Source organism: Aquarana catesbeiana, linkage group LG01 (assembly GCF_042186555.1).
Source record: "Aquarana catesbeiana isolate 2022-GZ linkage group LG01, ASM4218655v1, whole genome shotgun sequence".
In the NCBI taxonomy this organism is placed as follows: domain Eukaryota; kingdom Metazoa; phylum Chordata; class Amphibia; order Anura; family Ranidae; genus Aquarana; species Aquarana catesbeiana.
In genome coordinates this window covers 949493343-949507330 of record NC_133324.1, presented here as the reverse complement: position 1 = coordinate 949507330, position 13988 = coordinate 949493343, and the positions used below count along the sequence as shown (strand labels likewise).

General features: G+C 45.4%; 1 pseudogene; it reads left to right on the top strand.

Annotated features, from left to right (window-relative positions):
- Positions 1 to 13988, top strand: part of LOC141121618 (von Willebrand factor A domain-containing protein 5A-like) — a 115016-nt pseudogene that overhangs the window by 52670 nt on the left and 48358 nt on the right.

Below are 13988 nucleotides of genomic sequence, written 5' to 3'. Positions count from 1 at the left end.
GACCCCAGAAGAGGTGGATCGGGGCCACTCTGTGCAAAATGAACTGCACAGTTGAGGTAAGTATGACATGTTTGTTATTTAAAAAAAACAATAAAACGAGGATTTACAACCCCTTTAAGGATCGGCTTCCACCTTTTCCTTTCAGGGCACATTGTACCAGATCAGTAAGACCTTGGGCTTTTCTGCAACAGGTCACTGAATCCAGATTTTTAATTCTTCCACTTAGTCTTCTGTTCTCTGCATTTTACCAGCTGAACGTTCAGGCCTCATCTGATGGCAGCTTCAGCCATATTTTCCTTCAGGCTGCTCTTTGAGCTGCAGGCACTCCCTGCACTTCTTATTGACCTTTGGCTTGTTCATCGACTGTGCTTCTGCTTGATCCCACCTACTGCATTGGTTACCAGACCCCAGTTTGCTTACCCCCTGGTGGGGTGATCCTGAAGGCCATGATCTGGCGAAACCCATCAACACCATCAGGAGCTCTGTTGAAGACCAGTTGGTGCTTAGATGCCACACCTTGGGTGAGCCTGCTTCACGCGCCAGGGGAACCTGCTTGTATATTATCTTGCTGGTTACTGTGTGAAATGTTTTACTGCTATATCTACTGGCCTTCCGAGCCTGATACCTGCCGTAACGATAGAATTATTGTACTGACCATAAAATCAATTTCTTGGAATTTATTGAGGGAACACAGGTCCCACCTCTCTGTGTCTGTCATCATGCTCTTGGTACTAGGGCATGTTGGGAGCAGGAGGTTATACTGGGGAGTTTGTTTTTTGTTTAATGTCCTAATTCTCCTGTAGGAAGCAGTATAACCCAACAGCCTCTAAATGCTTATGTCCCTCAATGAACTCCAAGAAATATATTTCACAGTAGGTGAAAAATTTGTATAACTGTATAATATGACCTTAATAAAAAATGTTTCCCAGGGAGAGTGTGGAGTATACACAGCAGACCATGGAGGAGGCAGTGAAGAAAGTGAATGAAATGGACGCCAGCTTTGGAGGGACAGAAATTCTCCAACCCCTAAAGAAGATCTACCAAACAGCCGGGAGAGCCGAGCACCCCCGACAGGTCAGCGAGGCTGTAAAACATTTGGTAGACTAGCTACTGTTGAGTGTGAAGGACTCCTAAGTACTTGGGTTATGGGGTCAAAGCGCTTATTCATTTCTTAAGTCTGACTTTGAGTTTTGACTTAAGTTCTCCTATAACATAACTTCAGCATACATTCTATTTAGAAAGGCAAAACAGTAACATAAAGTTTAGGCAGTATTGATTACCTTGCAGTATTGATTACCTGTATTGCTCCATTATAACCATTTATACTTGCGGCATGCTGGATCTAATGTGATCTGTTCAGCTTTTCCTTGTTCTTTTGTATCTGATCCCCTCTCTCTCCTCTCTCCAGCTTTTTGTCTTCACAGACGGAGAAATCGGGAACACAAAACAAGTGATTGACGAAGTTCAGAAAAATGCTCAGAAACATCGGTAATTATAAATATTCCATCCTTTTGTATAAATTAAAATCAGACCACTGAATCCAACCTCACGGTATAAGTAACATGGAGTCCAACCATACTCCACCACATGCCTGTTTAAAAAAGACCTGAGAATTCTGCCACCTGCTGGCGAGACTTGATATTTAAGCTCCACTACTCAGTCGCATTTGTCTATTTATTTTTGTATGTAGGCATGATACAGTTTTATTGTTTGGGTCAATTTTATCTGAATTTAATTATATATTTATTTATCTGACAGGCACACTCTGACTGTGCGCCTTCCTCCTTCCCTTCCCCCACACAGACACAAACCCAAACTCTCCTACTAGCCCATCGCTATGATAATCTGCTTTACTGACTGATAGAAATGTGCAAAAGGCTTAAGGGGGCAGGAAACATAAGGTGCCAATTGATGGATTGAAATTTGTCAGTTTCAGCAGGCCCCAGCCAAATTTCATTCCATGTGTATCCACTGCCGCTCAACAGAAGTCGATCTATTAATCGGCATTTGCTGAAGGGACCTGTTGGAAAAAAGCCACTTGATCAGCAGCTGCAGCCAGTGGCTGCAGCACTGATCTGTGTATTTACACAGTGAAGGAGTCCCCCTGCCAGTACCGGGAAAAGTTTGTTCAGTGCCCATGGCAAGGATACAGAACTGTGCCCCCCTCCTTACACATGCCGTAGAATGTGTGTACCACTTTGTGCCCATTCTTTGCCCCGTTGCTTTGGCTGTCCATGATTGGCAAAGAGTGTGCATTAACCATGCATGCCCAATCAATTGCTTTTTTGTGGCTGGAAGGTAGCTGCACATACACGGTATGTTTCCGTGGGCAGATGGGGTGGAAAGAGGGCATGTTGGAGCACAGTGTGTCAACAGTAGCTGTCAGAGCAGACATAAGGCTGTGACCTCAGATATGGAGCTTGCATGTGGTGAGAGGACGCCCTGCTGCTGCGCCTTGGGTGACTGTCCCTCCTGCCCACCCCTTGTCCCAGCGCCCCCCCCCCCCTGCTTTGAGAACATGATGACACAGTGCGGGGGATTCCCCCATCCACCCTTAATGTGTGGATGGAGGAGCTGGTTACATTTTTTTCATTCAGCCTCCTATGTCATGTATGGCCAGCATAAAGGACCATCAGAAAATGCTGAATCTTTGCTTATCAGAATGGGCTGATGTTAGAGAACTTTCATCTGTAATTATCCTCTACAACCATTAACAGGGATTTTTTTTTAAAACTTGCACCCCCTTTAAAGGTGTTTTACATTTGGGATCGGTGAAGGAGCCTCCACATCCCTCATTAAAGGCATGGCCCGGGCAGGAAGTGGAATCTTTGAGTTTATCACCGGCAAAGACCGCATACAAACCAAGGTAATAGTACACTGGAGACCTGTAAATGCAGTGTATAATTAAAATAGAACTATATACAAAACTTTTGTTCTCATTTTGGATAAGGGAGGGTTAAAACAGCTGTCTCATTGTGGAGATTTCCCTTTGTACCACCCTCTACCAGTAGGTAGGTGCTAGTAAGGTATTTTTACTGGGTTATTCCAGCACAGGCAAATTTAGGCAGGCCTATGCTGCAAGCTAGGCCTGTCTTTTTTAATCTGGGGGCTGGAAGTGGTCAGAGTAGCAGTGGTTGTGACCACCTGTGCTCTAGCTCTGAGGCGCCTCCCCTGTTTCCAGAGAGAAGGTTCTGGAAAAGGGGCTGAGCCTAGAACTGGAGTGGCAGGCAGCTTGTGTGTGAGCCCTGACCAATCCCCAACCGAGATTGGCAGGGGTCGGGCCTCATATATAAGCTGAGGTGATATTCCACTTAAGAGAGAAGTCATAGTTACATAGTTACATAGTAGGTGAGGTTGAAAAAAGACACAAGTCCATCAAGTCCAACCTTTGTGTGATTATGTGTCAGTATTACATTGTATATCCCTGTATGTTGCGGTCATTCAGGTGCTTATCTAATCGTTTTTTGAAGCTATCGATGCTCCCCGCTGAGACCACCACCTGTGGAAGGGAATTCCACATCCTTGCCGCTCTTACAGTAAAGAACCCTCAATGTAGTTTAGGGTTAAACCTCTTTTCTTCTAATTTTAATGAGTGGCCACGAGTCTTGTTATTCTCTTCTGCGAAAAAGTTTTATTTCTATTGTAGGGTCACCAGTACGGTATTTGTATATTGAAATCATATCCCCTCTCAAGCGTCTCTTCTCCAGAGAGAATAAGTTCAGTGCTCGCAACCTTTCCTCATAACTAAGATCCTCCAGACCCTTTATTAGCTTTGTTGCCCTTCTTTGTACTCACTCCATTTCCAGTACATCCTTCCTGAGGACTGGTGCCCAGAACTGGATAGCATACTCTAGGTTCGGCCGGACCAGAGTCTTGTAGAGTGGGAGAATTATCGTTTTATCTCTGGAGTTGATCCCCTTTTTAATGCATGCCAATATTCTGTTTGCTTTGTTAGCAGCAACTTGGCATTGCATGCCATTGCTGAGCCTATCATCTACTAGGACCCCCAGGTCCTTTTCCATCCTAGATTCCCCCAGAGGTTCTCCCCCAGTGTATAGATTGCATTCATATTTTTGCCACCCAAATGCATTATTTTACATTTTTCTACATTGAACCTCATTTGCCATGTAGTTGCCCACCCCATTAATTTGTTCAGATCTTTTTGCAAGGTTTCCACATCCTGCGGAGAAGTTATTGCCCTGCTCAGCTTAGTATCGTCTGCAAATACAGAGATTGAACTGTTTATACCATCCTCCAGGTCGTTTATGAACAAATTAAATAGGATTGGTCCCAGCACAGAACCCTGGGGAACCCCACTACCCACCCTGACCATTCCGAGTACTCCCCATTTATCACCACCCTCTGAACTCGCCCTTGTAGCCAGTTTTCAATCCATGTACTCACCCTATGGTCCATGCCAACGGACCTTATTTTGTACAGTAAACGTTTATGGGGAACTGTGTCAAATGCTTTTGCAAAATCCAGATACACCACATCTACGGGCCTTCCTTTATCTAGATGGCAACTCACCTCCTCATAGAAGGTTAGTAGATTGGTTTGGCAAGAACGATTCTTCATTAATCCATGCTGATTACTGCTAATGATACCGTTCTCATTACTAAAATCTTTTATATAGTCCCTTATCATCCCCTCCAAGAGTTTACATACTATTGATGTTAGGCTAACTGGTCTGTAATTCCCAGGGATGTATTTTGGGCCCTTTTTAAATATTGGTGCTACATTGGCTTTTTCCAATCAGCTGGTACCATTCGAGTCAGTAGACTGTCTGTAAAAATTAGGAACATGGCGGCTGGGTGAAGTGAGGAATGGCATGTTAGTCAGTTGCAGGAGGCCATCCCCATTTGGGAAGGGGGGGTGTGCCGACCGCAGGAGAGGCCGGGGAGAGCTGTGAGAGACCATTGCCTCTACACGGTCATTGGCAATGTCTCTGCCACCACATGGTCGGATGGTAGGGAACTCCTGGAGCAGAATGGCAGGTGAAACTGGTGGTACGCATGGTCTGGTCAAAGTTCCTCATCAAGGACTCAGGGCTGTTGGAAGGTCGGTTAGTGTTACCATAGTGGGGTTGGAGGTGCCAAGGGCTGGAAGTTCCAAGGAGTCTGTAAAGGGAACTCTGCTAGTACACGGTCACTAGTGGTGTCTTCATCAATACACACGGTGGATGATGGGGAGTCCTAAATCAGAAAAAAGACTGTGGTGATCTGTGTTAAGTCGATGTATGGAACAGTAGTCCATATTTTCTAGAAGATATGCTTTTAACCCACTGGGCCTCCGGGGAGAGGTTCTGCAGGCCTCAGGCCTAGTAGCAGCGAGCAACAAGAGCCACAGGAGGGAGGACTATTCAGAGTGGGACCCTACTATTCAATAGATGAGGATGTGTCATATTCTAAGTAGTAACTTCAAGTTTGTGCAGGAGGAACCAAGTGTACAGGAGGAAACAAGTTATGGGCAGGAGGTGAAAGATCTAAGAACATTGCTTTTACACGGTGATTAGTGATGTCTCTGCCACCACACAGTCGGATGGTAAGAGAACTCTTAGATGCAATAGTCTGTGAGGGTTGAGCTGCAGGAGGAGCAACAGTCTGCATGGAGATCCAGAAGGAAACTAATACTAAAACCTATATGCACATTATATCTTCTGGCTCTAACTTTATTCAAAGTGTACTCAAATCCTTAAATATGATGGCAAAGACTTACCCTATGGGCATCCCATATTCCTATCCCTATCCAACTTGTACCCCCCAATAAAACAACAAAAACATAACTAGCAAAAGACTGTTCATTCTCTGGAAAGGATGTATGAAGTCTGGCAGTGGGGTGATTTGGCGGATTGTTTGTTACTAGCTGCAACACCATGGCTACACCTTCATTTGCTAGCCAAACGGGAAGTGAGAGGAAATCCTTTACAAATTAAGGGAATCCCTTGAGGACCCCAGGTCACCAGAACTGCAGTAGTGTCTCTATTGGAAGATTCCCCCTCTTACTTTCCTGGGGACAACCCAAAAATTGGGATTTTCTTTTACTTTCAGTTTCAATGACAATGGTAAACAGGACAAATAGAGAGGGTGAATATCCCTGACAGGGGTTCTAATCCATCCAAAAAAAAAAAATTTTTGCCTTGAGTTATATTTTTATTAATACAAAATAGAATGAATCTTCTAATTGCAAAAGCAGGCAATTTGAAAATTTAACAAATATTCAAAGCCTTCCCCGTTCTATTTATAATAATATAAAAAGTTTGGGATGGTTTAAAGCAGGAGGGCTAGGAGAAAGGATGAGCAAATCTGCTGGGGTTCATTTCAGAAAGTCATCAGTGCAGACCGGTGTAGCGGCGCTGCTCCCTTCCTTCAATCCCCAGCTTCACCCAGTGCTCAGACTATCAGGCTGCCAGTGCCTCTGTAAAATATGAACCACTGGAGGGACTGTGGGCACTCTGGTAAACGTCAAATGGTAATATCCTTTATTGAAATTACACGAAGCAGCTGTAAAACATCCAATGAGTTTCGTCTGTCAGGCCTTAATCATGGCTCATGATAAAGGCCTGGTGGCCGAAACGTGCTGGCTGTTTTACAGCTGTTTCATGTAACTTCAATAAAGGATATTACCATTTGATCTTTACCAGAGTGCCTCCTGTCCCTTCAGTGGTTCACAGTTCAGACAAGATTATTTGAATTCTGCTTAAAGTATGAGAAATCCTAACTTAGCATCGAAGCTCGAACCCCAATGAATTCTTTGACGGATTTTGTTGTTTGTTTTGGCCATGTTCAAGACTAATATGAAAGCTATTATCAGAAAAAGGGAAGGGGGAACTGGGCACTGCCATGGGAGAAATGTACCAAAAGTTTACAAAAAATAATGTACACTGGGTAGAGAGTCTTTTCATTAGGCTTTGAGGGCAACATTCAAAACACATAAAACCCTTAAATGATAGAAGGCGTTGGGGAATGCCTTGAAGCGATAAATGGTGTTTTGAAACAAAAATTATTACACAGCAGTATGACAATTTTAAACAGCAAGGATAGGCCCAAATTTACTAGTGACAAATAGCACAGGCTGGGGCTTAACCACAAGAATTATGTTTCTGCAGAGGATACAGCAGTGTTAGTCAAACTACATTACAGGAAGTAATAAATTAGCCTTAGGAGCTCTTGGAGAAGAAGGAGAGAATTCATGTTTAGAACGGAATGCGTCTGCGAATCAGATGCGTTCCCATAGAAGATAATGGGCCTGTAATTCGCACCGCAATGCTCAGAAAATGCACACGTTTTTTGTGCAATGCGCACTGCGAATGCAACGCACATATGTGAACCAGATACATTCAAATGAATGTATTTTAAAATGTCCTGCGAATTGGATGCGGTGTAAGCCGCATCTAATTCGCATAGGTGTGAACGGGGGCTAAAGCGAAAAATAGTGTTTTGAAACAAAATTATTACACCTCAGTATGACAATTTTAAACAGCAAGGATAGGCCCAAATTTAATAGTGACAAATAGCACAGACTGGGGCTTTACCACAAGAAGTAGGTTTCTGCAGAGGATACAGCAGTGTTAGTCAAACTACTACTGTACTACAGTGTACTTTTCATTGTGTCTACTGAGTACTTTTCCTAAATGTTTTTCTGCCAGTTGAAATGGAATTGTGTCCTTTTTCAACCTAAAATATAACTATGGCATCTCCTAAAATCAACCCATTACAGGAAGAAATGAATTAGCCCTAAGAGCTCTTGTACACCTGCACCTACCCCCAGCCAACCAACTTTCTGTATGGACACCCCAGCAATAGGGAAGTATGCCATCATATTGTGGGATTGTGGGGGTACGAGAGTTAGTCACAGGCTGGGGCAAGTCTAGGAGGACCTGGGTTCAGAGGAAGTGGGTTGAATGATGTTGGCCATCAGACGAAAAAAGGACTATGGAAAAATATAGATTTTTTTTTCTTTTGCTCAAGTTCTGTTTTAATTTAAACATATTTATTTCTGTTTCATTTTACTAACCACTCAAGGTTCTTCGGGCACTCAAATGCTCCTTACAGCCCACTGTGAAGGACGTCTCTCTCACATGGACCCTTCCTTCTGGTGTGGAAGCCACCATCCTGTCCAAAGTCCCTACTGCAATCTTCCAGGGTCAAAGATCTATTGTCTATGCTCAGCTGAAGGGAAAGGTCTGTAAGCCCGGGGAGGATTGTGTTTTGTGTGTTACATCAGATTCAAAGCTAGGGTAGGACGAGATATAGCAGAAATTAGGAGATCTCAAGACTTAGGACTTAGACTGGGGCAGATGGACAGAGGTATATTTCCAAATCAATTTAGGCTTTGCTGGTGGTACAAAAATACCAAACATGTAAAGCCCAATCCAGGGTTTAAGGTGAGGGTAGGTAGTCACTTTTTTGAGTCACCACCAATAGACTGTCAGAGCTCTGTTCTCCTCATGAGGGTAGGTAAGTAGAGTCACCACCAATAGGCTGGCAGAGCTCTGGTCTCCTCGTGAGGGTAGGTTGGTAGAGTCACCACCAATAGACTGGCAAAGCTCTGGTCTCTTCATGATGGTAGGTAGGTAGAGTCACCACCAATAGACTGGCAGAGCTCTGGTCTCTTCATGAGGGTAGGTAGGTAGAGTAACCACCAATAGACTGGCAGAGCTCTGGTCTCCTCATGAGTGTAGATAGGTAGAGTCACCACCAATAGACTGGCAGAGCTCTGGTCTCTTCATGAGGGTAGGTAGGTAGAGTAACCACCAATAGACTGGCAGAGCTCTGGTCTCCTCATGAGTGTAGATAGGTAGAGTCACCACCAATAGACTGGCAGAGCTCTGGTCTCCTCATGAGCGTAGATAGGTAGAGTCACCACCAATAGATTGGCAGAGCTCTGGTCTCCTCATGAGCGTGGGTAAAATTTATTTTTAATAAACATGCAACATGGAAGTGGTGTGTTTCAATGTCACAAAAAAAACACAAAGTAGAGGAGCGTCTCAGAATCTTTGAAAGTAATGTTTTGGGTTCTGGAGCTGGGGGCTTTGTAGAGCTTTGGGTGGGAAAAACATCCACTCCTAGGTAACATCTTACCTGTTAACCAGACCCCGTTGTTAGTGCTGTGCACAAGCCTTTATATAAAATGTGAGCAACTGGCTCTCCTTTCTTTGTCACTCTTTGCTGTGGGAGTTTTCTGCTGGATACAAAAGGTACAAGAGTTGCCTGTTTTCGGCAATTAACTAGAAGGTACCATGTTAGTCTGAAACTGATCTAAGTTCAGTTTAGTTTAGTGTTTTCTTTGTACCAGCTGTATAAAGCCCTGCTGTCTCGATGAACAGTACTGTTCCTAAAAAAACGGTGTTATATTGTTGAATGGTGATTTCAGCTACATGTATTTTACTAGGTGTTTCTTGACTTTAGTAAATACTAACACCCTACAGTACAGTATCCCTTACATTTAATAAATAGCATTTAATTTAGTTTGTAATTTACACTTTCTCTAAATATTTCCTAGGTGGAGAATGAAGCTGACGGTCAGGTCTGTCTGCAGTACAAGTTTAAAGATGAAATGATAAAGAATGATCTTCGTTTCCCCCTGAAGGTGCAGAACGCAGAAAGGTTAATATGTAGTATTTAAAACATCCCGAATTAATGACAAACATGCCCTGTGTTATCTTTTTACAGTCAACACTAAGAGACCTTACCCACCACCCACAGACTAGCAGAGCTCTGGTCTCCTCATGTACCATGTCTCTCCTCTTACCCACCACCCACAGACTAGCAGAGCTCTGGTCTCCTCATGTACCAGGTCTCTCCTCTTACCCACCACCCACAGACTAGTAGAGCTCTGGTCTCCTCATGTACTGTGTCTCTCCTCTTACCCACCATCCACAGACCAGCAAAGCTCAGGTCTACTCATGCCCTTTCTATCTTCTCTCACCGAATATCCACAGACTGTCAGAAATCTAGTGTCCTCGTACGCTGTCTAGCTTCTTTCAGGCCCACCATCTACAGGCTGGCAGATGTTTGATATCCTCATGCACTGTCCATCTTCTTTCACCCACCATCCACAGACTGGCCCTGGTCTTCTTATATACTGTCTGTCCTCTTCCAGGCCCACCATCCACCGACTGGCAGACCTCTGGTCTCCTCATGCACTGTCTTTCCTCCTCCAGGCCCACCATTCAAGGACTAACAGAGCTCTGGTCTCCTCATGCACTGTTTATCTTTTTTCAGACCCACCATCCACAGACTGGCATCCAAAGCTCTGATCTCTGAACTGGAACAGGGAACAGAGTCTCAGTCTGAAGAAGTGAAGAAGAAGATCTTGGAGACCAGTCTGCAGTCTGGTGTTGTCTCCTCTCTCACAGCCTATATAGCCGTCAACAAGGACACCAAGACACGCGTGGAGGGTCCTCCCGTGCGCAGGGATATCCCATGTCCAGGTATGTCATTGTCATATTTGAATGCAGCAGACCAATCCTTAATGGCAATAACAACTTATGTTTGGAAAGGCATCAAATAGTTACTTCTACTTGAGTTAGTTGTCAGCTGTGACTATGGCAGATCTTTGTAATTACAGTCATTCAAAGAATATATTTTCTAAAAACTGATAACATTAGGCGTACCATAACCATGTCATGGAGTTTTGGGGTTTATCAGTGGAAGGTAAACTCTGTTCTAACTAATCTGTACAGCTATATACTTGTCTGCAGCGATCGATCTTATTCCAGGTTTATAAATTCAGATATTGTTGATGCAGAGTGTGACAGCCGATTTATATGAATTACTCCTCAAATAATACTTTCTGTTGTTACTCACTGACTTTCCTCCTGACCCTTCCAGGCAAGGACACCATGGCTCCTCTCACTCAGAAATATAGAGAAACGCAGAGGCATCGTTAAGGGGTGGCTATTGGGGCTACAGCCCCGAGCCTGGGGCCAATAGCCCCGAGTCTCTTGTCCCAGTCCAGAATGTAGGGGACAGGGGCGGACTGAGCCATGGTAGCGCTGGCCCATTGTGCCCACACTGCCCGGAATTCAAAGCGAAGGAGGATTGCACTTCCTCCTCCTCCGCGCTAGTGCTCGTGGGACCTGGCCTGCGAGTTCTGGACTGGAGCGTCCCGCCGCTGGTCCGGTGGCGGCGTAGATGCAGAGCAGCAGGGAGGGGGATACCTCGGCAGCTGGGAAGAGCCCAGGAGGGAGGGAGAGAGAGAGAAGACACCGCCACCACTACCCTGAGCAGCATCCCCTGCACCTGCACTCCTCCAATCTCTGCCCTCTCCCAGCTCGCTGTGAGTGGAACAGGAAGAAGGCTCCAGAAGGCGGGCATTACAAAGGGGCCTGCCATGCCACATCGATCCCCACTCGGCGCTCGGGCGGGCGGCTCTCCTCCTCTCCTCTAGCTGCCTCGCACACCAGCACCACGGCTAAGCTGCTGCTGCAGGACCTGTACACATGAAGTCTGTCTCCTCCTGGTCAGGTAGGTCAGTCAATCTGTGTATGTCAGGTACCAGGTCAGGTAGGTCAGTGTAGGTCAGGTAGGTCAGTGTATGTAGGTCAGTGTGTGTCAGGTAGGTCAGTGTATGTCAGGTAGGTCAGGAAGGTCAGTGTATGTATGTCAGGTATGTCAGGTAGGTTAGTGTGCGTCAGGTAGGTCAGTGTGTGTGTAGGACAGTGTATGTAGGTCAGTGTGTGTCAGGTAGGTTAGTGTATGTAGGTCAGTGTATATCAGGTAGGTCAGTGTATGTCAGGTAGGTAGGTCAGTGTGTGTAGGTCAGTGTATGTCAGGTAGGTCAGTGTATGTAGGTCAGTGTGTGTCAGGTAGGTCAGTGTATGTAGGTCAGTGTATATCAGGTAGGTCAGTGTGTGTCAGATAGGTCAGTGTATGTAGGTCAGTGTATATCAGGTAGGTCAGTGTATGTCAGGTAGGTCAGTGTGTGTAGGTCAGTGTGTGTCAGGTAGGGCAGTGTATATCAGGTAGGTCAGTGTATGTCAGGTAGGTCAGTGTATGTAGGTCAGTGTGTGTCAGGTAGGTCAGTGTGTGTCGGGTAGGTCAGTGTGTGTCTGGTAGGTCAGTGTATGTATGTTGGGTAGGTCAGTGTATGTATGTCAGGTAGGTCAGTGCGTGTCAGGTAGGTCAGTGTATGTAGGTCAGTGTATGTCAGGTAAGTCAGTGTATTTAGGTCAGTGTATGTAGGTCAGTGTATATCAGGTAGGTCAGTGTGTCAGGTCAGTGTATGTAGGTCAGTGTATGTCAGGTAGGTCAGTGTATGTAGGTCAGTGTATATCAGGTAGGTCAGTGTATGTCAGGTAGGTCAGTGTATGTAGGTCAGTGTATGTCAGGTCGATCAGTGTATATCAGGTAGGTCAGTGTATGTAGGTCAGTGTATATCAGGTAGGTCAGTGTATGTCAGGTAGGTCAGTGTATGTCAGGTAGGTCAGTGTATGTAGGTCAGTGTGTGTCAGGTAGGTCAGTGTATGTCAGGTAGGTCAGTGTTTGTCAGGTAGGTCAGTGGATGTAGGTCAGTGTAGGTCAGTGTATGTCAGGTAGGTCAGTGTATGTCAGGTAGGTCAGTGTATATCAGGTAGGTCAGTGTGTTTGTAGATCAGTGTATATCAGGTAGATCAGCGTATGTCAGGTAGGTCAGCGTGTGTCGGGTAGGTCAGTGTGTGTTGGGTAGGTCAGTATGTGTAGGTCAGTGTGTGTAGGTCAGTGTATGTAGGTCAGTGTATGTCAGGTAAGTCAGTGTATGTAGGTCAGTGTATGTCAGGTAGGTCAGTGTATGTAGGTCAGTGTATGCCAGGTAGGTCAGTGTATATCAGGTAGGTCAGTGTATGTAGGTCAGTGTATGTCAGGTAGGTCAGTGTATGTCAGGTAGGTCAGTTTATATCAGGTAGATCAGTGTGTGTCAGGTAGGTCAGTGTATGTGTTTCGGGTAGGTTGGTGTATGTATCGGGTAGGTCAGTGTGTGTCAGGTAGGTCAGTGTATATCATGTAGGTCAGTGTATGTTAGGTAGGTCAGTGTATGTAGGTCAGTGTATGTAGGTCAGTGTATGTCAGGTAGGTCAGTTTATATCAGGTAGGTCAGTTTATATCAGGTAGGTCGGTGTATATCAGGTAGGTCGGTGTATATCAGGTAGGTCAGTGTATGTCAGGTAGGTCAGTGTATATCAGGTAGGTCAGTGTATGTCAGGTAGGTCAGTGTATGTCAGGTAGGTCAGTGTGTGTTAGGTAGGTCAGTGTGTGTCGGGTAGGTCAGTGTATGTGTTTTGGGTAGGTTGGTGTATGTATCGGGTAGGTCAGTGTGTGTCAGGTAGGTCAGTGTATGTAGGTCAGTGTAGGTCAGTGTGTGTCAGGTAGGTCAGTGTATGTATGTCAGGTAAGTAGGTCAGTTTAATGGTCAGCATTGATGGGCACTGGTAAGCCAAGCAGCAACCAGCAAGTGAGCTTACCCCCCGCCACACAACCACACCACCCAGCCTAAAAACCCAGCGCCACTAGAGCCCCCCCACCCCGTGCCGGCCTTGGACTTTGGGGTGAAGCCCCTGGTCTTTTTGCCGCCTAGCAACACCCCTGGAGAAACATAAGAAGTCGGGGCTGTGTTGTAGGCTACATCTCTAATCAGTGGCCAGAAAACTATTAACCCCTCGTTAAGTACTGTGGTAAATTGTATCTTAACCAAAAAACAAACATTTATTATAATTAGGGATGAGCTTCGTGTTCGAGTCGAACCCATGTTCGACTCGAACATCGGCTGTTCGGTCGTTCGCCGAATTGCGAACGATATGGGCCGTTCGCGCCAAATTCGTGTGGCGCGTCACGGCCCATAATTCACTGCGGCATCGCAGTGCATTGCTTGCTGATGATTGGCCAAGCATGCACTATGACCCGCATGCTTGGCCAATCACAGCGCCGCCTTAACAGAGAGCCGTAATTGGCCAAAGCCAAGGAGGCTTTGGCCAATTATGGCTCAGGGGATTTAGTACACGCCCCACA